At 39.8% G+C, this 25,469-nt stretch overlaps 2 protein-coding genes across 3 annotated transcripts in view; one reads left to right on the top strand and one right to left on the bottom strand.

Annotated features, from left to right (window-relative positions):
- TRPC5OS (TRPC5 opposite strand) overlaps positions 1-5,779 on the bottom strand; it is a 36,574-nt gene extending 30,795 nt beyond the window's left edge. The window contains exon 1 of one of the 2 annotated variants that reach the window (XM_058441468.1): positions 5,738-5,779. The gene's annotated coding sequence lies outside the window, so the exon portion shown is untranslated. The other variant, XM_032757490.2, reaches the window with a different exon arrangement.
- Positions 1-25,469, top strand: part of TRPC5 (transient receptor potential cation channel subfamily C member 5) — a 317,096-nt gene that overhangs the window by 207,352 nt on the left and 84,275 nt on the right. The window lies entirely within an intron of this gene.

Genomic DNA, 25,469 nt, shown 5'->3' with positions numbered 1-25,469 from the left:
CTCAAAAAAAAAAAAAAAAAAAGAAACCAGGGAACACTCTTGTATGTAACACCCTACCCAGAAGTATATTTCTATCTCAGCCAATAAAAATGGGTCTGTACAACTGTTTCCAGGACACCAGCATTTTGTAACAAGTCTGTAACAAACTTAGAACATAGCATTCCTCAGTACGGGAGGAGATTCTACTGCTTTTGCCCTTGATGTGCAATTGGCAGTTTACTTACCTTACCACACTGCGACAGGAAACAGACTGTTTATAGGCCCTTTGCAACCAGATGTATTTATAGTATAAAACAGCAAGCAAATCCTGAATTGACACCCCCAAGAAACCAGGGGATACTCATGTATGTAACACTCCACCTGGGAGTATATTTTTATTTCTGCCAATCAAAATGGTCTGTGCAACTTCTTCTAGGACACTGACATTTGGTAACAAATTTGTAACAAACTTAAAACATAGTGGGCCAGGCCCAGTGGCTCACGCCTGTAATCTCAACACTTTGGGAGGCCAAGGCGGGTGGATTATGAGATCAAGGGATTGAAACCATCCTGGCCAACGTGGTGAAACCCCGTCTCTACTAAAAATACAAAAAGTTAGCTGGGCGTGGTGGTGCGTGCCTGTAATCCCAGCTACTCAGGAAGCTGAGGCAGGAGAATCGCTTGAACCCAGTGGAGGTTATAGTGAGCAGAGATTGTGCCACTGCACTCCAGCCTGGCGACAGAGTGAGATTCTGTCTCAAAAATAAAATAAAATAAGATAACATAAGATAAATAAAATAAAATAAGAAAACCACAAAACAACAGCAACAACAAAAAAACATAGCATTCCTAAGTACAGTACAGGAGGCGAATCTACAGGTTTTGCCCACAATGTGCAATTGGCATTTTAGAAGAGAGATCACCAATGCACTAGAATTGCAGTAACGGGAGTGTAAGCTTCACCAAGCTGAACTTTGAGCATTTGTAGGACCTATGAACTCTCCACAGTTAGTTATCAGTTCCATTGTGAGGAAGTAGCCAGTCTGATCTATACTGGCTTGGGCTGCTATAGGATACTGAAATACTTGGTTAATGACCCAACAACAGGATGATAAATCCAGACCAGAGCATAGGTAGCCATTCCTGTCTATTAGCTTCATGGATTCCTAGTGATGAAAGACTGGTAATTGGTTCTAACCTTAGCTATATTATTTAGTTTGGGAGCATGTATTTGTATATACATACACCTCGTAGTAAAATGCATTTGATTCATTGCACATTGGGAGTTCACTTTGGCACAACTAATCATTTTTGTCATCTGTACCAAGTTCTAAGTTAAACTTATATAGGCCTGTACAGTCCTATTAACTTTTTCAAGTACACAGTGACTTAGGTATCAGTCCTGCATGGACTAACTGAAGTTTGTAGGTACTATGCAGAGCAAAGCAGGTAAGCAGCTCTGTTCACAGGACAGTGCCCTGACAGGGTCTGTGGCTGCGGGATGTAACCAGTCTTTACATTAAGCTATGTATAGCAGTATGTCAAAAGAACTGATCGGGGCACCAGAACTGGAAAGTTAATACATTCATTCATTCATCCCACAAATATTTATTAATCACCTACTGTGTGCCAGATATTATCCTGAGACTGGGAATATGATGGCAAGCACATATAGCCACAACCCTTAACCTAATGGAGTTTTCATTCTACAAACAAAATCAGGAGACGATCTGCACAGCCATGAGTTGAAGCCTAGGTTAAAACAATCTGTATGCTACAGGGCAAGGTCTGATGTGATAGGCAAAGCCTACAATGACAGAATAGCTGTAGGAAAATAGCCATGTGGTTAAAAAAAAAAAAAAAAAGCAGCAACAAATGAATATAATCTTCATTTTAAAAATATGAAAACAGAGATGTTTCCTAACATCACCACCACCACTACCACGTCATTCTGAGAAAGTCATTTATATTTTTTGGTCTTCAGTTCTTCCTTCTATAAAGTGGAATCACTTACCCATTTGAAAAAAAAAATGAAGAGAAACTTGACTAGATAAGTAAATCCTAAACCACACTAACACCATGGATAAGAGCCACAGGCTTTAGAGTTGAACAGATGGGGGCTTGAATCTCAGCTCTTGTCACCTTGTAGCTATACGCCCCTGGCATGATTTAACCTGAATGAGCCTCATATTTCTTTCTCTGTAAAAAAAGGATAGATACTAATCATGCCTATCTTGGGCTGTCATGGGGACAACACCTGAGAAAACATGGAAAATGCTTACTGCAATAAATTGCCATGCTCTGTTAAGAAACAGGAAGAATGAGCTATGCCTTGCACAACCTCGATTCTTTTTATTTGGATGCATCACTCTTTAGTGTCTTAAGAGTATTTAGGAGGTACTTGATAAAGATGTGCTGACTGGTTTATTGGACTTCACCATAGGGCAGTAAGAAGATTCAAGGGCAATAGCAAGGATCAAAGCCTGGAAAAGGTGAGAGATCAGGGATTTTCCTTATTCTCACTCCTAGTCCAGCTTAACCCACATCCATTCATTCCCTGTGACCATAACAAATAAACATCTTCCTGGGACCACAGGCCCCATTGGGATGATACATAAAGTCTCAGGAAGACATTTCAAGTTCAACCTGAGGAACGAGAGTCAACGTCTCCTGAGTTCTCTGCTCTGAATGAGCACTGAAACCTTCTCTACCTTTCTTTTACAACTCTCTCTCTTTTTCTGATGTCTCTATTCTCTGGCCAGTCTCTGAGGAGGCTACCAGCAGAGTTACAATCTAATATTGGAAAGATGCTTTGAAAAGAATAAGTATTATTAACTATTAGTTGCACTGTATGAACAAATTCATAAATACTTCCCTTATTGTTGCAGAAACATCACACACTGCTGCTGTAACTAGACCTCTTTCTAGCTTAACTTTGATATTCCGGATCATAAGGGAAGTATGTTGGCATTGTTTCAGTACTTGCTGTTTAAGTGCAAGTACGGAGCCATTCACTCACTCCGGGGAGAAGCAAAGAAAAGAATGACTTTAAGGGTCTCAAAACTGAAAACAAATAACCAAGAAGGTTATACATGTCTTTCTGTAGGCTGTGAACTGGGTAATAGTGTTTCTCACTCAAGGAAGACTTTGGATTGCCCCTGCTGAAGGACAAAGGGATAAACAGACTAGGCCCAGATCACTGAAAGCAGTTGTTCTCAGGGCTGATTTCCCTCCCCACCACCCCTCCACCCACCCGTCTGCCCATTGGGAGCATTTGGCAATGTCTGGAGAGGCTTTTGGTTATCACAATTGAGGGTAGGTGCCATTGTCAATTAGTGGGTAGAGGCTGGGGAAATACTAAACACCCTACAGTACACAGAACAGTCTCCAAGAATAAAGAATTATACAGCCCCCAAAGCCAATAGTGTTCAAGTTAAGAAAATCTGACCTGAAGAATCTTTCCATCCTAACAACCAGCAAATATTTCTGAAGGTCTTTCTTGTGGGCACTGTGGTTTACCAAATAAGCCATAGTCTCTGCCCTAAAGAAGCTTAGAGTCTAACAGGGAGATCAGCCAATCACACTGAAGCAATCAGGAAATAATGAAGTATATTACTTAGTTTTTTTTTTTTTCTTTTTTTTTTCTACACAGTGTGGTCTAGCCTCTGGATATTATAGGAGCATTTTTAAATTTTATTTTATTTTTAATTGACATAATTGTATTTATTTATGGAATACAATGTGATATTTTGATATATGTTTACATTATAGAAGGGGAAGAACAGCAGGCATATGAAGTTCAGGAAAACTTCCAAGAAGAGTTGGATCTTGAGCTGATGTTTGAAGGAGGCTACTACTTTTTCCCTTCTCTTCACTGCTGGCAGAAAGATGAATCTAAGCTTGCTGCCCATACTTCTTTACTTCCCACTCTCTATCAGTATCTTGTAATCTGATTTCAGGACTCCATAGAAAATTATTTTTCTTAATCACCAGAACCTATCACCTATCCTCAAATATTAATCTACATCAACCCTCATCTTTTAAAAATTTCCTTCTTTATTGACTTCTATGACATCATCATTGTGTTCTGGTCCACTTTTGACCTCTCGTGGCTCAGCCTCAGGTTTCTTTTTACAGCCAACTTACATAGGTAGGTGTGCCACCACCTCCAGCCTGCTGCCTTTTTCTCTCTCACCATTTCCTCTTAATTATTTTATTCATTCATTTATGTCCCTTCTCATTCCACAAAGGATTTGCGGTAGTTACAATCTCATGCTATGCATTTTTCCTTAATTATTATACCAACTCCTGTGGTTTCACCCATCATCTCTATATAGGCAACTCCCCAAGCTGTGCCTCTGACTCTGACTCTGATGTCCTTCCTACACACCACACTACCTGCCTGATCACCTGCTGAACACCATCCATATATACCTCAAATCCAACATATCCTAAACTTGAGGTTTACCCAGGACCTAGTTTTAGCACTGAAAGTTCCGTGTCCTCGGAATTCCCTCAACCCCAAGCAAACCAGGACAGTAAGTCACCACAACTAAAATGAACTCAACAGTGTCTGTTCCAAACCCAGGCTTCCTCATGAGCTCCTAATTCCTCTCCATCATTTTGTAGCAGAGATATCCTCCTTCTGCATAAACCTCAACTCCTCTTTGCCTTCCACCTACTCATGCAACTGATTGCTAGACATTGTCAATTTTATCTCCAAAATATCTTCTTTAACGTCACTTCTTTTCAACTTCCACTGCTCTAATTCAGGTCTTTATTACCTCTAACCTATACAATTACAGTAGACTCCTAATCAGTCCCCCTGCCTCCAGCCATGCTATCATCCTACTCCCATCCCTTTTGCCAATTCATCTTCCAAACTGCAAAGACTGATCATTCTGAAACACAAATGTGATCATATATAGATAGTACTCTTCTAATCAATATTGAAGTTTTACAGAATGAACTCCGAGAACAGCATTAAACTCAGGCTCCCAGGCATTTGAACATGATGACTACACAATATGACACCTAAGAAATGTTATGAATGACTAAAATACACGGAGTATTAATATGAGCTCTAAGTGAAAGGGAAAATCAAAACAAAACAAAAACCACCACCATATCCTTGAGAAGCCAGGAACTGAGTTTGTCGGTTCCAGTTTTGCATCTTTTCATTTCTTCAGAGAAGTATATGATAACCACAGTTAAGGAAAGTAAATATCGCCAGAGAATTCTGGGTGGTAGACACTCATTAAAGCCTTGATATTCACATGAAACAGAATCATCTAGAAGTCATATTATGCAGAAACTAAACTTGAGAGAGAATTCACTTGTTCCCTCAGGGCGTTAGGTCTTAACTGATCTGTGGCCCTACTCCCTAATTACCTCTGCTGCAAGAGCCATAGGCTTTCCATCTCAGACTGGCAAGGAAAAAGAGAATTTACATGAATGATGTTTATATCAGTGACAGGAAATATGTATCCCACTTGAATAAGGGGTACGGCGTGCCCAATATAGATTATGAAAAATGAAAAACTGCCAGGAGAAGAAGGCAATTGCTTTCCCTAGAGGAGACAGAGCTCATCCTTTCCTCTCTCAGGAAAACTTATCTATCCTCTGTCTCCTCTCACAGACTTGCAAGTGGTAAATTGTTTATGAAGCAACTCACCTTAGGAGTCAGGGGCTGACCTTCACAGAGATATTAGAAAAAGATGGCTACCAGAAACATCAGAGCCGTAATCCAAAGGCTTACCTCTCTAATGGTAGGAATTTTCATCACATGGTAGGTAACCTCCTCTTCCGTCTACATAATTAAGAGATATAGCTCCCACCCTCTTCAGGAACCTCTTCCAACTATGGTCCTGCAGTTTTTGTTTGCCACATTTGTTTTTTCTAGTTTTTTTTTTTTCCTCCCTAGCTTAATAGGACATTGAAACATTGTTGTGTTTCATTTATCTCCCAAAGACCTTGCCTCTGAAATTTATTATCCTTTCATTTTAGGTACTTCCCAGTCAGAAACACACATGCACACACACACATACACACACACAAACACACACACACACCACAAACAAAAACACATCCCTTCTTTGTTTAATAGCACCAACACCCTCCCTCTCCCTTAACCTGGGAGATGTGAACAGCCATGGTTGCTATCCTAAAGGAGTTGAGGATCTAATCAGAGGCATCAACCAAGCCCGACTAAGAACAAAGAAGTATATCTGACAGTCATTATTTTTTTCTACAGTTGCTGCAGGAACTAGGAGAATGGGGAGGTCAGCATAAACTGCAATCTTTAAGAAAACATCACATTAATCAAAGAAGGGAATCAGAGTCCATTGAATTGCAACACAAGAGAAGGATTTTGAAGACACCAAAAAAAAAAAAAAAAAAAAGAAAGAAAGAAAAAAGAAAAACATCACAGAACTGGGGACTTTCTTCCCAGGCCCTACACATACACACTTCATTGTGGTCATATATGGTTCTGGCTTAAAGCTTTTAATGGCTTATGCTAGAGTGAATCCCCTGCTGTCAGTCCCCCTCCAGGCCGAAACCACCCTGTTCACTGCCCTGTCCTGCTAATCCTCATACTTCTACCTCCTGCCCTAAACTTCAGTCTTTTCTTCAACAACTCAAGGCACTAGAAATGTCATCAAGAATAAGAAACAAACAAATACAGGTATTTGGTATTTAAGTGAACATTCACTATGTGCCAGGCACACAGCCATATTCTATCTGTTCTCATTACTGCTCCAAGTAATTTAACTACCACTTTTAAGAGTTTACTATGTGCCAGGCAACCAGACCTGTGCTAAGAACCTTTCATGCATAGTAGCTCATCTAATCCTCACAGCTACCCTGTAAGCAGTATTATTATTCTCATTTTACAGAGGAGGATATGGAAGCACAGAGAAGTAAAAGGACTTGTCCAAAGGCATACTATTAATAAATGGCAACGCCAGAGTCGGACCTCACGTCTGTCTTACTCCAATGCCTACATACCAGAGACTGTGTAGTATTATGGTTACAGCAGGGCCCAGAACTCTTTCTATAGAGGTCCCATAGCAAATATTTTAGACACTGTTGACCTTATGGTCTCTGTTGTAATTACTCAACTCTGCATAAAAGCAACCACAGGTAATACATAAACAAATGAATGTGGCTGTATTCCCATAAAACTTCATTTATAAAAGCAGGCAATGGGCTAGATTTAGCCCAGAGGCTACAGTCTGATGACCCCAAGTTAGAGCACTAGTGGTGTACTCAGATAGACCTGGGTTCAAAACCTGGCTCTCACCACTTACTAGACAAAACATTTAGTCTCTCTGTGTCTCAGTTTCTTCATCGGTAGAACAGCAACAATACCACCCTCATAGAGTCATCATGAGGATTAAGGATTAAAGGCATGCCTGGCACATAGTCAACTTCTCAGAAAGTCATTATTATTAAAAGCCCACCACATGCTAGAAGGAAGGAGAAAGGAAGGAAGGAAGGTCCCTAGAAGGAAGGAGAAAGGACATGGATTAGAATAATTACAACTCTCTTTAAAATCAAGCTACCAGGGCCCCTACGGTCTTGATACTCCACAGAAATAATTACTCTCTCGGGATTCCAGCTAATTTGATTTTCCCTTCAACTACATGAACCATGTTCTCTTGTGAGTTTAGTTTCCTGTTTCAGTCATTAGCAAGAAAGTCTCTTGACTTCATTATAGCTTTTGTCAGACACTGGGAACCCTATCATGGTAGAACAGGAATCTGATTTTGTTATTATCTGTTAGGTGTTCCCTTCAGGAATGAGATTCTGACCACTGAAGTCATGCCTGTGTCCCAAGTACTTGGCATGGGGCCTGGCACAGAGTAGATGCTCAGTGAATGTTGCTGGCTTAATTGAGCTGGCTACATTTGGGGTGGTCTTCCCTGGAAACAGATGGAAAATGACTTCTTAAAAGCCCTCCAAGCATTAAGGATCCTTCCTTTCTCTACCAGAGAAAGACAGAGTGTGTGGCGAGGGCAAGAAAGGTGTAGGAGTGTGGTGGATGGTTGGAGGGGCAGGGAAGAACAGGACACACTGTTCCTGGTTACATTAAGCACACAGGAGCCAAGATGCATTCGTGTCTTTAGGCCATGTTCCTGAATAATCACCTGGTAAAAGCCATTTTGAGCAAGTTTTTTTGCTATTTTATTTCAAATTTTATGTATTTATTTATTTAAAGACGAAATTTTGCTCTTGTTGCCCAGGCTGGAGTGCAATGGTGCGATCTCGGCTCACTGCAACCTCCACCTCCCGGGTTCAAGCAATTCTCCTGTCTCAGCCTCCCTAGTAGCTGGGATTACAGGCGCTCACCACCACGCCCAGCTAATGTTTTATATTTTTAGTAGAGATGGGGTTTCACTATGTTGGCCAGGCTGCTCTCGAACTCCTGACCTCAGGTAATCCACCCGCCTTAGCCTCCCAAAGTGCTGGGATTAAAGACATGAGCCACCACACCCAGCTTCGAATTTTATTAAAGGGCACACGTGTAGGTTTGTTACATGGGTAAATTGCTCAGTGCTGAGGCTAGGGGTCTCAATGATCCCATCACCCAGGCAGTAAACATAATACCTAACAGGTGGTCCTTCAGCCTAAGCCCCCATTTCTCCCCTATCTAGTGATTCCCAGTGTCTGTTGTTCCCATCTTTACATTAATGTGTATTCAATGTTTAGCTCCCACTCATAAGTGAGAACATGTGGTATTTGGTTTTCTGTTCCTGCATTAGTTTGCTTAGGAATCACCTCCAGCTCCATCCATGTTGCTGCAAAGGACATTTCATTCATCTTTATGGCAAAGTATTTTATGGTGTCTATGTATCACATTTTCTTTATCCAATCCACTGCTGATGGGCACTTGGGTTGATTCCATGTCTTTGCTATTGTGAACAGCACTGCAATTAATATGCAGGTATAGGTATCTTTTTGATAGAATGAATTATTTTCCTTTGGGTATACAACCAGTAGTGGGATTGCTTGGTCAAATGGTAGCTCTATTTTATGTTCTTTAAGAAATCTCCAAACTGCTTTCCACAGTGGCTGAACTAATTTGCATTCCCACCAACAGTGTATGTCTTCCCTTCTCTCCACAGTCTCACCAACATCTGTTGCTTTTTGACTTTTTAATAATCGCCATTCTGACTGGTATGAGATGGTATTTCATTGTGGCTTTGATTTGCATTTCTCTGATGATTAGTGATGTTGAGCATTTTTTTCATATGTTTATTGGCCACTCGTATGTCTTCTTTTGAGAAGTGTCTGCTCATGTCCTCTGAATGTTAAGTTTTTTGCTTTGAATCAAAACCATGCTTAGGCAATCTTCCATCTCAGCTTTGAAAAATACCCTGAGATACCTCAACTTGTCAGTCAGCCCTGAAAAAGCCATACTTCCTGCAATCCTGACTTGCCAATCTTTCTCAATGAAAAATTCTCTCTTTTATCTACCAAGTTGTCTCCAACCCTCTAAAATGTGTCTTGTATAACAATTCAGTTTGTTCACTCTGGAATTTGTTAGACTTATTTATCGGATCTGACTATACAATGAGGACCATACTGACTGCAATTGGATGTATTTCTCCAACACGTTATTCCTCCCCTACCTCACCATCCCTACCGCCTACTACCACCACTATCAGTCTCCTTTCCAGAATTCTAAGCCAGTAATTGGCATGACAGAACATACCCTCAAAACATTCAGAGGAACAAATAATGGAAACAGTGCTGATGCATGCAAACTCTGTCTAGGCATGAACTAGGTATTCTAGTTCATTCTGTGTTGCTAATAAAAAATATTTGAGACTGGGTTATTTATAAAGAATAGAGGTTTACTTAGCTCACAGTTCTGCAGGCTGAGAAGTTCAAGGGCATGGCCCTGGTTTCTGGAGAGGGCATTTGTGCTGTGTCACAACATGGCAGAGAAGGTCAAAGTGAAAGCAGACAGGTGTGAAGAAAGGAGAGCCTGAGGGGCATCCTGGCCTTATTACAACTCACTCTCAAAGAAACAAATCCATCCCTGCAAGAACTAATACGGTCTTACAGGAATGAGAGCTCACTCCTGCAAGAACAGCCATTCATGAGGGATACACCCTCATGACCCAAACACCTTTCACTAGGCCCTACCTCCCAACACCACCACACTGGGGATCAAATTCAAAATTAGTTTTAGTGGGGACAAACAAACCATGTCCAAACCATAGCACATAGAGTGTGTCAAATCACATATACAGTCACTTCAAGACTACATATCCAGAAGTGACAATTGTACATCTCGTAAGTCATAATGATGAAAAGAACTAACATTTATTGAGTGCTTTCTTGTTTAATTCCTATAGTAATTCATGATGAAAAATAATAACACTGGCTTCCTAGTTGCCAGGCATTTAATTAACTCTCTTAATCCTCATAATGACCTCATGACATGAGTTACTATTGTAATCCTCATTTTGCTGATGAGGAAACTGAGGGCTGGAAAGGTTAAGTAACTTGCCCAAGGTAATCCAGCCAGGGAGTGGTGGGGCTGGAATGTGAACTCCAGGTCAGTCTGTCTGACTGCAGAGACCAATCTCCTAACCCTACCACACTACCTTATTAGAAACATCTTTGAGCATGCAGCCCACATTATCCTGTTATGATAAAAAAAATACATGAAAATGCCTGCTTCCATCTATTTGGTGTTGAGAATGTTTCAAAGCACTTTCCCATCCCTGATGCATTTGATCTTCACAACAGTCCTGTGAGGAAGACAGGCATAGGCAACACCACCATTACACAGATAAAGACCAAACACAAAAGCTTGCCCCAAGTCCCACTCCACAAATGAGAGACCAAGCCAGAGTCAGAGTTCAATGTACAGTATACATTTTCAAAATGCGTTCTTTGGGCCGGGCGCGGTGGCTCACGCTTGTAATCCCAGCACTTTGGGAGGCCGAGGCGGGCGAATCACGAGGTCAGGAGATCGAGACCACAGTGAAACCCCGTCTCTACTAAAAAAATACAAAAAAATTAGCCGGGCGTGGTGGCGGGCGCCTGTAGTCCCAGCTACTCGGAGAGGCTGAGGCAGGAGAATGGCGTGAACCCGGGAGGCGGAGCTTGCAGTGAGCCGAGATTGCGCCACTGCACTCCAGCTTGGGCAACAGAGCGAGCCTCCGTCTCAAAAAAAAAAAAAAAAATGTGTTCTTTGGTATAGCTAGGGATTAAGTCTCCTCCACCTCCTTCATTCTGATTTCATCCTGAAGATTTGAAAGGAAGTGGGCAGCCCACAGCAGGTCATTAAACCCTCCAGCCAAGCTTTCCTATAAATGTAAAAACTACTTGAGTATACCTCACTTTGTCTTCCACATACCCCAACCCTTCAGGATCTGCAGTACCTGACCACATCCTGTGTCTTGAAAGAAAAAAAAAGGAGGGACCTTGACCCTTAAAAACTGGATACACCGAAGGTATGAACACATCTCATTGTGGATTTCTCAGTTTAAAAACATTTATTGGACAATTACAGGTCCAAAATTCCAAAACCCACCTGGCAGGTGAGTAATACTCACCTGGCAGGGGAAATACCATGATCACCAAGCCCACCAAGTTCTGAAAACCCAAAGTTTTTAAAAATAAATTCCCTATCAAACCTCTCATATGGTGGCAAAACCTGATATGCACTGATGGGAGGCAATTTATGGTGTTTATTTATCCCATTGCGTCTAAGCATTCCCAGGTTTCACTGCTGAAAATTTATTGTGTTTGATTATACTAGAGTTGCCAGGTAAAACATAGGACACAGTTAAATTTAAATTTCAGATACATAATGAATAAAGTTTTTGTATAAGCATGTCCCAAAATTATAAGGGGCATTTAGTTATACTAAAACATTTTTTGCTATTTAGCTGAAATTCAAATTTAATTGGGCATCCTGTATTTTTATTTGCTAAATTTTGGAACTCTAATTATGGGTGCTGCCTGAAACCTCACTGGGAGTGTTATCTAATATATGGCATAGACAGCATATTACTGTTCTAAAATCTGACAAATTTAGAATTCCAAAACAAATCTGGCCCCAAGAGTTTTGAAAAAGGGATTGTGGACCACTGGACCTATAGCATCCTCCCAGCACTGGGCTTGGTACTTCATGGGGACTCAGCTCCCAAAACGCAACAACCTCTCAAAGAATTATCCCATCACAATGCCTTGCCTCTTGAGCTTTCATTAGATTTCCCCTCTGCTGTCTTTCATAGGTCATTAGCATGCTTTCTGCTTTGATGTATTTATTCTTCAAGGTATGTCCCCTAAACTAGTAGGACTGCAACCCACAGCTGACCTAACCACACTTTCTGTGATTTCTTACTTGGCTTTAGTGAGTTTCCAGCCTCTCCTGTTCAATTGCTCTGACACTTTCTTCCTTCCTGGTAAGAAGCTTTCCAACACAGACTCCCCTTTACTTCCAGAACTCTCCTCTGTAGTAGGCAGTGAGCTCCTACCACCCTCTGCTGCCATCTCATGGCTAGAATAAGCCATTGCATTAGTCTTAATTCTGTTGCACTAGTTCTTTTTAGAGTCCATCACCGCCAACACAAAATTATAACATCTGCCAGGAAACCCCATTGGGCTAATTCTGACTGCTGTATGCACTTGCAAATGGAAAATTATGCTTTAAAAAAAATGCGTTCTAAAACAGTTTTCAACCTCCTCCTTCAACCTAGCCTCACCTTCCTCCATTTAGTTCTAAGTAGTGAGGCTTAGCCCTAGTTTGAAATTAAAGATAGGGCTTTCAGTTGACTGATTTTGTGAGTCTGCACCTGTGTTGCCATTGCTATTGGCAGCCCAGCTTGGGAACTAAGTCTGCTAGCTAACTGCAACAACAGAGCCAGCTTAGAACAAAATGTCTCAGTAATCCTTGGGTAAGAACATATCTCCTTCTTAAAAATGGAACTCGCCATGGATTAGTGATCTGAGTGGTTAAATATCAAATTGTGCTAGACAGAGAGTACATGTAAAAGGTAGGGGCTATTTCCAATCAGTATCTGGACCTAAACTTTTGTCAAAACCTATTTCTTGTTCTCAAATGTCTGCTGCAGTGGTTTACAAAAAAAAAAAAAAAAAAAAATGCTGCACTGCTTAATGAAAGTATGACTCAGCAAGCTCACTACAATGCTGAGGGAAGAAAGGTGCTTGAACATTTCTTCCTCTTCGGGAACTTTTGCATTGCCACTGATTTCCCTTTTGGGCGTTTTTCTCCTCTTCAGAGCCCAGCTTGATTGGCAACTAAAAACAAAACTCATTCTCTTGAGGGTCATTTCTGTAGAGGCAGCTTTTTAAACACATCCTTTCACACAACAAGGCTATCTTCTAAAGAACTGAAATCTAACACAGTACACATTGGGCCCATTTCTATGTGCAGCCATTCACTGAAGGGAGTAGGATGCAGTTCTTAAAAGATCAGTAGACTTTTTCAAACCTCCCAGAAAGGCCCTTACCTCAGATCTTACTATAGCCAGTAACTGCTGTTTCTTCCTGATCCTCACCTTCTCTGGGATAGGGGACAACTCATTCTCACTCTTCAAATTTTCTTTTCCTCTAAATGGACTAAAGGAAGAAGCGTTCACAGCTGTAAGTCTCCCAGCTCAAAGTCAGCTGATTTGTTTTAGGAAACAGGAACATAACTCACTGCCAGTTACTTTAGAGAACCACAGACCTATACTGCTTTATAAACCTCTGAATATTAAACATGTGTCAAGGTGACCTTTCTTTCAGTCTCACCTATTGCACTTTTTTGTACATACCTAAAAACTTAAAATAATCTGAAAATAACCAGTTAGGTGACTTAATGTGAAACTGACTTGTTTTTATCCTAACGCTTTTCTTGCTGATAGCTTTCCCAGCAGGGAACAGGGTGGACTGAACAGGGTAACAAAGATATTTCTCCTCTGACCATTGTCTATTCCTAACGGAGCCACTGGAAGCTTACTGTTGTGGCTTTTCTCTACCTCACAGCCTGGCTTACTTCTCAAAAGCCCATCCCCACGACCAGAGCCTCTGCTTCTATGAGGGGACTTTCCCTTTTTTTTCATTGCCTCCTCAAGGAGTGGTGACTCAATTAATTATCAGGGAGGTCTATCTGTACCTCATTATTCTTAAATGAGCACTTAAATACAATATTTGACATCCAGTAGTCACTCAAATGTTAGATGTTGTTATTATTACTATTTAACCTCTCTGAGCCTCAGTTTTCTCATCTGTAAAATGGATGTAATAATAGTGCCAACCTCCTAGGTTTGTTAATATATATAAACTGCTTTTAAAAGTATCCAAAACTTAGAAAGTTCTGTGTACATTTTATCTGTGACTATTAAGACTTCTACTAGAGAAATGATTTAAGGACATATAGACTGCAAGGTGAAAAAAGAAACGTGTGTGTGTGTTTGGGGATGCTGCGGCGGGGAAGAGTTCTGTGTGGATTATGTGTTTGAAATATGTTTTAGCAGCCGAGAAGAAATGCCCACTAGGCAGTTAAACATTCAGGTGTAAATTTTAGCAGGGACGGAATGAAGATTTTTTTCACTTTAACAAAAACAGTAAATGCCTGCAAAGACCTTTTGGGGTAAGAAATGACATACATAGAAGTGTTCCTCCACTTCCTAAGCTTACCATCTACTAAGAAGGCTGAGTCACTGATTCTACATAGAAGTACATGTAACACAAGGTAGGCGCTGAGAGGTACCAGAAGGAAAAAGCAAAGTGGTATGGGCTCAAGGAGAGAGAGGTCACACCTCTGGCTAAAGCAATCAGGGAGGGCTTCCAGAAGGAAGTGATTTTCTGATTTCATTATTCACCACAGCCTTTTCTTAGGACTCTAGTGCCTGCTGATTTTTTCCATCTCTGAATGCTCTAAGATCCCAAAGTGTGGTGCCTCACAACAAAGCAGTGAGCTTTTCCTAAAGCTAAATAGATCCAGATTGAATGACTGTCCTTTATTCCGTCCTTTCTTTTATAAAATGGTGGTAACAGGAGATCAAAGGGGTGTGGGCTTTTCTCATGTCCTTACTTGGCAAAACAATCTCCTGATTTGGAGAGGAGTGGCCTTAATCAGTCTGTGAGAGCCAACCATCTGGGAACCTGACATGTTTACCATCTGTACCATTTATGTGGGCGTCTGAACACAAACATTATTGTCCTGTTACTTGTTTCGCATGAGTTAGGCTAGTATCCCTTCAAAAGAGTTCCTGCAGGCCAGAATCATGGCTGGTCTCTCTTGTGATGACCCTCTCCCACAGGCCACACGGAGCTGGGCACAGAGCAGGTACTCCAAAATACTTGTTGAAAGGCCTAAACTGAATCACATCAATCTTGCACTTCCCTTGCAGTAAGCAAGTCAAATTCTATTCTGCCTTGAGTTAAGCATGTGAATCAGGCATTAAATCCTATTGATCCTTTAGACAGCTGTAGAAACAAAAGTCACATACAATAGACTGGTGAGGGGCTGGGAAGATAATTCTCTTCACTGAATGAAAAAATTGGCCAGGCGCGGTGGCTCACGCTTGTAATCCCAGCACTTTGGGAGGCCGAGGCGGGCAGATCACGAGGTCAGGAGATCGAGACCACGGTGAAACCCCGTCTCTACTAAAAATACAAAAAAAAATTAGCCGGGCGTGGTGGCAGGCGCCTGTAGTTCCAGCTACTCGGAGAGGCTGAGGCAGGAGAATGGCGTGAACCCGGGAGGCAGAGCTTGCAGTGAGCCGAGATTGCGTCACTGCACTCCAGCCTGGGCGACGGAGCGAGACTCCGTCTCAAAAAAAAAAAAAGAAAAAATTCAGAACTCTTCTGCAGTGAAATCAAAGCCATTTTGCCAGTTTTCTGGCAGAGGGGTGGTCTCTTTCCAGTAGAACCTGACATTATTCCTATCAAGAAATATTCCTAGAAGGGGCCAAGAGCCGTTGGGCCCCTCCATTGACAACACAGCTTTATGTCAAAGAAAGCCAGGGCTTTTCCAAAAGTTGTATGCAGTAAGGAAAAAATACAATAATGTTCAGCCCTTGTCTGGGAGTATTGCAGAATTGGAGCACTGAAGAGGGAAAACGCCCAACAACTGCAGTAAGGATCCTAGCTCATTTGTGAAGAAAAGATTTAAACAGATTAAACAGGGGGATTCCATACAGATCTGCCCTGGGGTGGGCCCCATCACTTCTGGGCTTTGCTAGCCTTCAGGCCCCTTAACTGGCTAATATGATATACCCACTTTAAGCTGTTAAGGTAGTTGATAGTTTTGTATATTACCACTTCCTACAAACATGAATATAGTTTCAATGCTTTAATCCAAAGCAATAAATTATGTGGGCATTTCAATCACTGGCGGCAAGGCCAATGGGGAAGATACTGGGAAATTTAGCTTTCTGCATGCCTCTGATCATACCATCCATGGATTGTCAGAGAGTGCAGTGTTTAAAAGCTTGGTCTATGGAATCAACCAAGCTAGTTCCGCAGTCCTGGCTCCACCATTGACCAAGAAAGGTGACCTTGGGCTCTGTCCTATCAGCTGTAAAATGATGTAATTCTATATCTGCCATTAGCGTTGCTGTGAGATGATGCATATAAAAAATCCAGTACAGTTGCTGGCACATTATAAGAGCTCAATCTTTGATATGTAATCTTCCAATGTTAAGAATAGTTCCTAGTTGTCTTAGCTACTAGTCTTAGCTACTAGACTCCCTTCACACACTAAGGAAGGAAGAATTTGGAAAGAGAGTATACCACCAAGATTTATCCAGCACAGAGCTATGTATTCAATCACTCATTCAACAAATATCTATTTGGCATCCATCTTGTACCAGGCATTTTGCAAAATGTTGGGAATATGATGAAGAATAAGACAAGCTCCCAGTCCTTGACCAACATTCAGTCTTATAGCTTTTAAGAAGCTGACTGGGCGCAGTGGCTCACGCCTGTAATCCCAGCACTTTGAGAGGCCAAGGTGGGCAGATCACGAGGTCAAGAGATCAAGACCATCCTGGCCAACATGGTGAAACCCTGTCTCCACTAAAAATACAAAAAATTAGCCAGGCATGGTGGTGTGCACCTGTAGTCCCAGCTACTCGGGAGGCTGAGGCATGAGAATTGCTTGAGCCAGGGAGGCGGAGATTGCAGTGAGCTGAGATCGTGCCACTACACTCCAGTCTGGGCAACAGAGCGAGACTCTGTCTCAAAAAGAGAAAAAAAGAAGAAGCTGCTATATTCCTTAAACTTTTTAAGAACCTGAGGAAGGGAATTCATTGGGCAAGGACTATCATTTGCACTAACCCACACACAAATAGAACAACATAACTTCCCATGAAAAGTTAAAAAGTTACAAGGGAAAGCACTTCCAGAATGGCAGAGTTCTGAAAATCTACTCTTCCACAAAAGCTACAAGACATTGGAAATTTTTTTAAATTAATTTTTTCACAATTCTGGAAATTAAGCAAAAGTTTACAATGATCAGAGGAGCATTTACTCAAGTAAAACAGCTAAGTTTTCGAAGAAAAGCAAGTTTTGTAGTGTTTTAATTTGCCCAATTCCCATCTTCCTTTACCCAGCTCAACAGCAGCTTTGAAAACCAACAGCCTTGGAACCATAGTAGCTGTAAAAAGCAGCAGCCTGGCACCCACTGGAGGGGAGCAAACTGGGTTTGGAGCACCCCAAATAGACCCATCCCCAGAGAACTGTCATTATATGATCTGTCAGACAACTTCGTTAAAAAGCCCAATTCCCAGGACTAGTCTTCATATGATCTGACTCAGTACCAATAGTTCTTTTCCTGGGGGCATTTGTTTAAAAAAATCAGCAACAGTTGTTTAATATGAAGGCTGCCTGAGGCAGTAGATAACAATTGGGTCAAACAATAGGCTAAAGAAAAAGCAATCTAAATCCAGCAACATATAAAAAGAATTAGACACTATGGGGCAGGTGTGGTGGCTCACGCCTGTAATCCCAGCACTTTGGGAGGCAGAGGCCTACGGATCACAAGGTCAGGAGATCAAGACCATGGCTAACATGGTGAAACCCCATCTCTACTAAAAATACAAAAAAAATAGCCAGGTGTGGTGGCAGGCATCTGTACTCTCAGCTACTCGGGAGGCTGAGGCAGGAGAATGGTGAGAACCCGGGAGGCAGAGCTTGCAGTGAGCCGAGATCGCGCCACTGCACTCCAGCCTGGGCGACAGAGCAAGACTCCATCTCAAAAAAAAAAAATAAATAAAAAAGAATTAAACACTATGACTGAGTAGAATTTATCCCAGGAATATGAGGGTGATTCAACATAACAAAAGTCAATCAATGTAATACATTACATTAATGAAAGGAAAGACAAAACCACACATGATCATTTCATTTGACAAAGAAGCATTTATCAAAATTCAACAAACTTACATGATAAAAACACATGGAAAACTGTGAATAGAAGAGAATTTCTTCAGCCTGATAAAGGCCATCTATTAAAAACCCATAGCTAACATCACACTTAATAGGAAACTTGAAAGCTTTTCTTCTAACATCAGGAAAAAGACAGGGATGTCCACTGACAGCACTTCAATTCATCATCATACTGAAGATTCTAGCCAGGTCAATTAGGTAAGAAAAAGAAATAATAGGCTTCCAGTTTGGAAAGGAAGAATTAAAATTGTCTCTATTCACTGATGACATGACCTTGTACAGAGAAAATCCTAAGGTATCAACAACAAAAATTATTAGAGCTGATAAATGAGTTGGGCAAGGTTGCAAGATAACATACAAAATCAATTGTGTTTTGTTCAACAAAAATTATGGAAGGCCATTGTTTTGGACTGAGCTCCCATACTAGGCCCCAACAGACCAGACCAAACCAAAATGGAATCACCTGCTAAATGCCATATAATCAAACTAAAACTTTAAGAAAGCAAATACATCCCCAAACAGACCAGTTTTTCCTGAAAATAGGGGATTCTACTCCACCTGAGTCCATGTAATGTGGAAGATGCCTCTGTTTTAACCCTTGCCAAAAAAAGTAACCTGATGTTAACCAATATTTTTTTCCTATTGTTCTGTTTCCTTTTTCCCACCTTACAAAACCCACTGTTCTGCTATTGCCTAGTAGAATGGAATGTCTCATTCTATTTTGTAGAATGGAGGCTTCCCTGATTCATACACCATGAAAAAAGCCAGTTAGATCTATAACTAAGTTTGTTGAGATTTTGTCTTTTGACAGTTTCTATACACTAGCAATGAACAATCCAAAAATGAAATTAAGAAAACAATTCCATTTACAATAGCATTAAAAACAATAAAATACTTAGGAATAAATTTAACAAAAGAAGTATAAGACTTGTACACTGAAAAAAACCATAAAACACTGTTCAAAGAAACTAAAGAAGATCTACATAAGTGGAAAGATATTCCATGTTCGTGGACTAGAAGACTTCATATTGTTAAAATGGTAATATTCTCCAAATTGTTCTTACCTTTATGGTTAATTGATTTTCAACAAGGGTGTCAAAACAATATAATGGGGAAATAGTAGTGTTTTCCAAAAATAGTGCCGGGACAAATGGATATCCACATGCAAACGAATGCAACTGGGCCTCTACCTCACAAAATATGCAAACGGATTAAATACCTAAATATAAAAGCTAAAGCTATCAAACTCTGAGAAGAAAACAATGGTGTGAGTCTTTGTGACCTTGGATTGGGTAATGATTTCTTAGATATGACAACAGTAAGTCTGTCAGATTAGTATCTATGTAGGTTCAGTCAAATCCAACCATAGATTCGAGTTATTATACTATATAACCCTATAAAATATATAGAAGTATTATAACTTTGCCTTTATAACAAAACCCAAGAGTCTGTTTCAATTTATAATTTCAGCATTTAAGCAAAGAGATTTTAGTTCCCAAAGTTGAGGAAAATGACAAAACAATAAGGGAAGAAAGAACCAGGCCTTAGTGCTGTATATTTTTCTCTTGAGGTTGTAAGGCAGAGTATCCTTCTTTCCAGAACATTTTATTATATTTCACTTACAGACCTAATTTTCTGTGTCAAAGTATAATTCCCATACTGAAGCTCTAACCTAAAAGTGCAAAAAAAGTTGTCTTCATTGTACAAACATATCCATCACTTTAATGAGATAATAAGGGAACAAAATTTAGGATTCAAGCTAAGTAAGAATACTGTTTCAATGAACGTGTCCCTAAAATAAACCAGCATTAGCAGTTAATTTATGTGTCTAGAAAATCTCAGTTCCCACCAGTAAAAATATCCTCAGTGGCTAGTGCACCTTGAAAAAAAATCTGGCATACTAAATAAATAATGTTCATGTGGGAGCCAGGAGCTGGGTAAGCCTTGCCTTTAGACTACTCTGTGACTACAAAAATAAAGCCAGCACTTTTGGAACTAATAAGCCTTCACTTGTCAGTATCATAAAGAGTATTGCCCAACTAAACTTTGCTCCCACTGGTTCAGTAGTTACTTATTTCTACCTAAGCACTCACTTTCCGATTTTACCCAAGTATTTAAAATCGAAATAAAAAAGCATTATATTTCCTCGCTACTTTGCCCAAATTACAAAATGAGTCATTTTTAGTTTCAAGTCACAACAAAAAAATTAACAGGTTTTACATTAAAGTTAAAAATTGCTAAAAGTTACTATTATAACATGTAATTAAAACTGCGAAACATGAATTTGCATTCAAGGTGTATAAAAACACTAAAAATTGTTTTTCTTAAAAATTATAAGAAGGCATAAACATGTACACTTTGCTTAAAAATAAAAAATTGTCTTAAAATTAAATAAAATAAAGTGAATGGTTTAAGCAAATTATAAAGACACTATAAAAACTAATCCTGAAAATAAAACTCTGTGTAAACACGTTAACTAAACTCAAAAGAATATTATATTTCTTTTCTGTAAATTAAACACTCAAATAAAAGCACCACAAAGTTTTCTTAAGATGCTAATCTACTCTTTAGCAAAACTTGTCAAGGGTTATAACAGGTATGTAAAAATCTTACTTCATGGTCAAACTGGTTAAAATTAAACAGAATTATCTATAAGGTTTCATTAAAATTAAGGTTAACATTAATAGCAAACTAATGCAAGGGTAAAATTTAACTTTCTCTCTTAAACACAATTTTCATGTAATTGAAAAGGCTAATAAACGGTTTTTGGTTTTCCAGATTGTTATCATTTTGGCAAAACAAAACAAAACAAACAAACAGAAAAACAACTTATGATAATCTAAAGTTCTGTTTCATAATATCAAGGGTTTTAAATTTTAAACATATTTAACAGCCTTCTCAAAATCAAACTTTACTTTCAAGGTTGGCTTTTGAGTGCTTCACAGGACCCCTGAACCATCCAAAAAAGAGGTAAACAGGATTATTTGGCAACATAAAATTGAGAAAATAAGGTCTAATACATTATATTTTAGGGAATATTATAAAATAAAATGTCTAATACGTTATATTTTAGGGAATATTATTAACATATGTTCCAAAACTGTATGGAATTTCTAAGGTTCTTATGTCTGAATATGTGCTATTAATCACAATTAAAGTTGTTATGTTGGGTTATTGTAAGCCACAAAAATAACCAAATTTCTTTGTCAATTGTGTTTCTAACTGTATCCAAACTGGACATTTTGTTATTTACAGACAATTGTTATTTTGTTTTAATTCTCTTCAAAACATTGTTTATATTCAAGCTTTGGAACTTTAACAAGTGCTCTCAAACGCCGGTTACTCATAACAACAACAAAACGTACAGAACTCATAAAAAGCTAAAATGTTTATAAACATAAAGCAAAACAAAGGTTAATAAAATGGAATAAACTAATAAAAAACAAAAACAAATTTTTACCTTTTACTTAGAACACTGCTAATCTTTATCTCATTTTTCAGAGTCAAGAAAACTTGTCTTAAGCTAGCTACAGCCTTTAACAACTAAGTAAAGTATACTCCTGTGAATAGAATTTAAAGCGTGTTTGCTTCTCTGTGCCTAGTTCCTCTAGAATTTAAAAACTAGTTATAAGTAGGCCAGGCGCAGTGGCTCACGCCTGTAATCCCAGCACTTTGGGAGGCTGAGGTGAGCGGATCACGAGGTGAGGAGATTGAGACCATCCTGGCTAACACGGTGAAACCAAAAAAAAAAAAAAAAAAAAAAAAAATTAGTGGGATGGTGGGGGCTTGGTCCCAGTACGAAGGTGAGGCAGAGAATGGATAAACCGGAGGAGTTGAGTGAGTCAGCCTGGGCGACAGAGCGAGACTCCGTCTCAAAAAACAAACAAACAAACAAACAAACTAGTTGTAAGTATTCTTAAATTACAACGATATAGTTGTTTGCATCAATGCAATAAGAATCTATTTTCTTTTCTAACAGAACACAATTAAAAAAAAAAAAAAGACTGGTTATTTTACCAAGGCTTTTACTGCAATGGTGCGCTCTCCTTTAAGGAATCAAACTTGACTTACGGAACCAATAAAACCCTTGGAAACTGGCCTCATATTTTGTGTACGCATTCCCTGTACAGGATTTCTGATTTGTAGTAAGTAAAGAATGTCACTTTCTGACAGGCCAGGAACCCCAAGTTATCTTAAAACCTTAATAAGAAATGAATTCACCCAACTCATAGGTATTTAATGGTACAAATCCATGGCTGGGCTTGGCTTTAACAAGTCTTATCTCAAATTCCTTCTATATAACAGAGTTCCATCAAAGCCGATTTAAAAGGCCTGTGTGGCAAATAATTATTCTTGGTGCATTGTATACAAATAATTAAGCCAAATATAATAAAGCAAACCAGTCCTACCATAATTTGTCTTTTAATAAAAATAGGAAACTGAAAAGTAAAAATTATGTTTCAAAAACTATAGCACACCTGTTGTTAAATTCTAGTCTTGCCTAATGTTTTTCAACTTTTATTATCTTCTACAGTTTAAATTATATCCGTTACCGAAATCGACTCCTGGATACATCACACTCAAGTCAAAGCCTAAAGAGCTGAGAAAGCAACCTCTAACAGCCCAGAAAAACGTCCTAACAATGAAAAAAAAAATTGTAAGCTGGAAATCATAAAAGCCGACAGAATCATGCCCATTTTGCAGACAACTATCCAAAAACATCTACAAACGGTGTTGCTCCTGCAGTCAATCCAAGACCAAAAAACTTTCTGCTCCCCCCATCAGCAGGAAGTAGCCAGAAAGAACACGTCGCCCCTTGTCCTTTTATAACTGTAGGGTCTGGAATGACAGAGCAGGACCACCATCATCTCAGACAAACACCGCCACTTTAAGTTCCAGCTGCCTTTCCAGCTTCATGCATTTCAAGGAAATCACTTCTTTTCTAACTACAAGCAGCCAAAAAAGAGTAGACAGTAAAACACAGATAAGAAGGCTGGGGCACCGAGGAAGGCAGGGGAAAGTCTCTTGGGTAACTGCCAAACTTCACCCTCATACAATGGGCTCCAGTAAAACAGTGGGCCTTAATAAGCACATTCTTTTCCCTTCAGGTACACTAAGATAGGGAAGCTAAAAGCAGACTCCAGGGATATGCCTGCAGCTACAGAAAGATGTAGGGGAACAGACACACAACTCTCCCTCCCAGATAAGCACAACAAAGAGACACAGAAGCAGTCCAAGCCTCTGATAAACTCTCCCACCCTGAATCCTTAAAAACTCTTAGTCTGTAAGAGATTGCTACTTCTGACCTAACTCAGTCAGACATCCCTCCCCGGTTGGAAATAAACCTGTTGACTGTCGAGCCGACCTTCTTGTTTCTCTCCTCTTTCCTTAATTCTTACAACAACAACAAAAACTACAAATTGGACTTCATTAAAATAAAATCCTACTGCTCCAGGCTCTGGACAGTTTAGGTTTTTGTGCAATAAGGCATCTAGTGGGTACACACTCTGCAGTTTTTCCGGTAATTCTTCTTTCTGAGGCGTTCTTAGAATCGACTAGAGATTGATTAAATAACCTGTCAAATGTGAACTTCAGCATGCAAGCAGAATCAGGATTGTGCTTTCAAAGCTCAAAAATGTGTTTAGATTAGATACTACATGGTGGCTTAGTAAAAATTTCCTTTATCATATTCTAATTGCAGTTTGTTCTGCCAGAATCCACACCACCCTACACTACTTCTGTCAGATATAAAAATAGAAGATAAAAACCTGTCCAACTTTAAAATTGCCCAGCTTGAGCCAAATTGAAAATCAGAGCAGAGGCATTGAAGATAAAGGTTGGGTGATATATCCACTATTAAAAGAAGCTTCACTTCTGCATTTGTGCCTTAGCAGAAAGTGATTTCTGGGGTTGGAGTTCCTGGGAATACATAAGGGGAAGTCACATGAGGTCATCAAGGCCATTGCGGAAGAGCTCCAAATGTGTGTCTGGTTCAGGCTGATGCAGTAGCATAGGACAGAGATTGGCAAACTACAATTTGCTGCCTGTTGGTGCGAATAAAGTTTTATTGGCACACAGCTAAGCCCATTCATGTACATATTGTCTATGGCTGAGTTTGCACTGCAACAGCTGAGTTGGGTAGCTACAACAGTGACAGTGTGGCCTGCAAAGCCACACTATGTGGCCCTTTACAGAAAAATCTGCTAATCCCTGCCAAATAACATCAGTATTTCATGTCAATCCGGATATCTCCATTTAGATGTCTCACAGACAAATCTAATTTGACAGGCTTAAAAAGGCATGCACTTCCATAAACCTGTTTCATCTTCAGTGTTCCCTCTCTCAGTTAATGGCACTACCATCACTAATTCACCTGAATGAGAAGCCTCCCTCCCCTTTACCTCCCACACCCCATCCATTACTCCATTCCCCATCCATCAGCACATCCTGCCAATTCTACCTCCTCACTGCATTTCAAATCTGACCACATCTCTCCATTTCCACTGCCATTTCCTTAGTCTAAGTCACGATCATTTTGTTCAAGATTGACAACAGTTTTCTAACTAATCTTTCTGCCTCTAGTTTTGACTGCCCTCTGCTTCTAATCCATCCTCCACCCAGCAACCAGAAGGATCTTTTCAACACCTAAATCTAATTTTCTTACATGCATAATAATATATGTAGCTGATTTAATGAGCCCTTACTATGTGCCAGGCATAGTTCTAAGCACTTCGTATGTAGTAACTGATCTTAATCCTCACACCAACCCTACAAGGTAGATATTATTATCTCCATTCTTTAGAGGAACACATTAAAAAACAGAGTAGAACTTGTTCAGTTACACAGTTAGTAAACAACAGAGCCAGTTGCAACTGCTTTATTATACTACTCTACACACACACACACACACACACACACACACTACTTATGGCTTCTCATTGCTCTTAAAATGGTTCATACTGTGTTTTTTTTTTGGAGATGGAGTCTCGCTCCGTTGCCCAGCCTGGAGTGCAGTGGCGCGATCTCGGCTCACTGCAACCTCCACCTTCTGGGCTCAAGCGATT

Source organism: Hylobates moloch, unplaced genomic scaffold (genome assembly GCF_009828535.3).
Source record: "Hylobates moloch isolate HMO894 unplaced genomic scaffold, HMol_V3 SCAFFOLD_7, whole genome shotgun sequence".
NCBI lineage: Eukaryota > Metazoa > Chordata > Mammalia > Primates > Hylobatidae > Hylobates > Hylobates moloch.
This window is presented reverse-complemented; position numbering and strand designations above follow the sequence as displayed.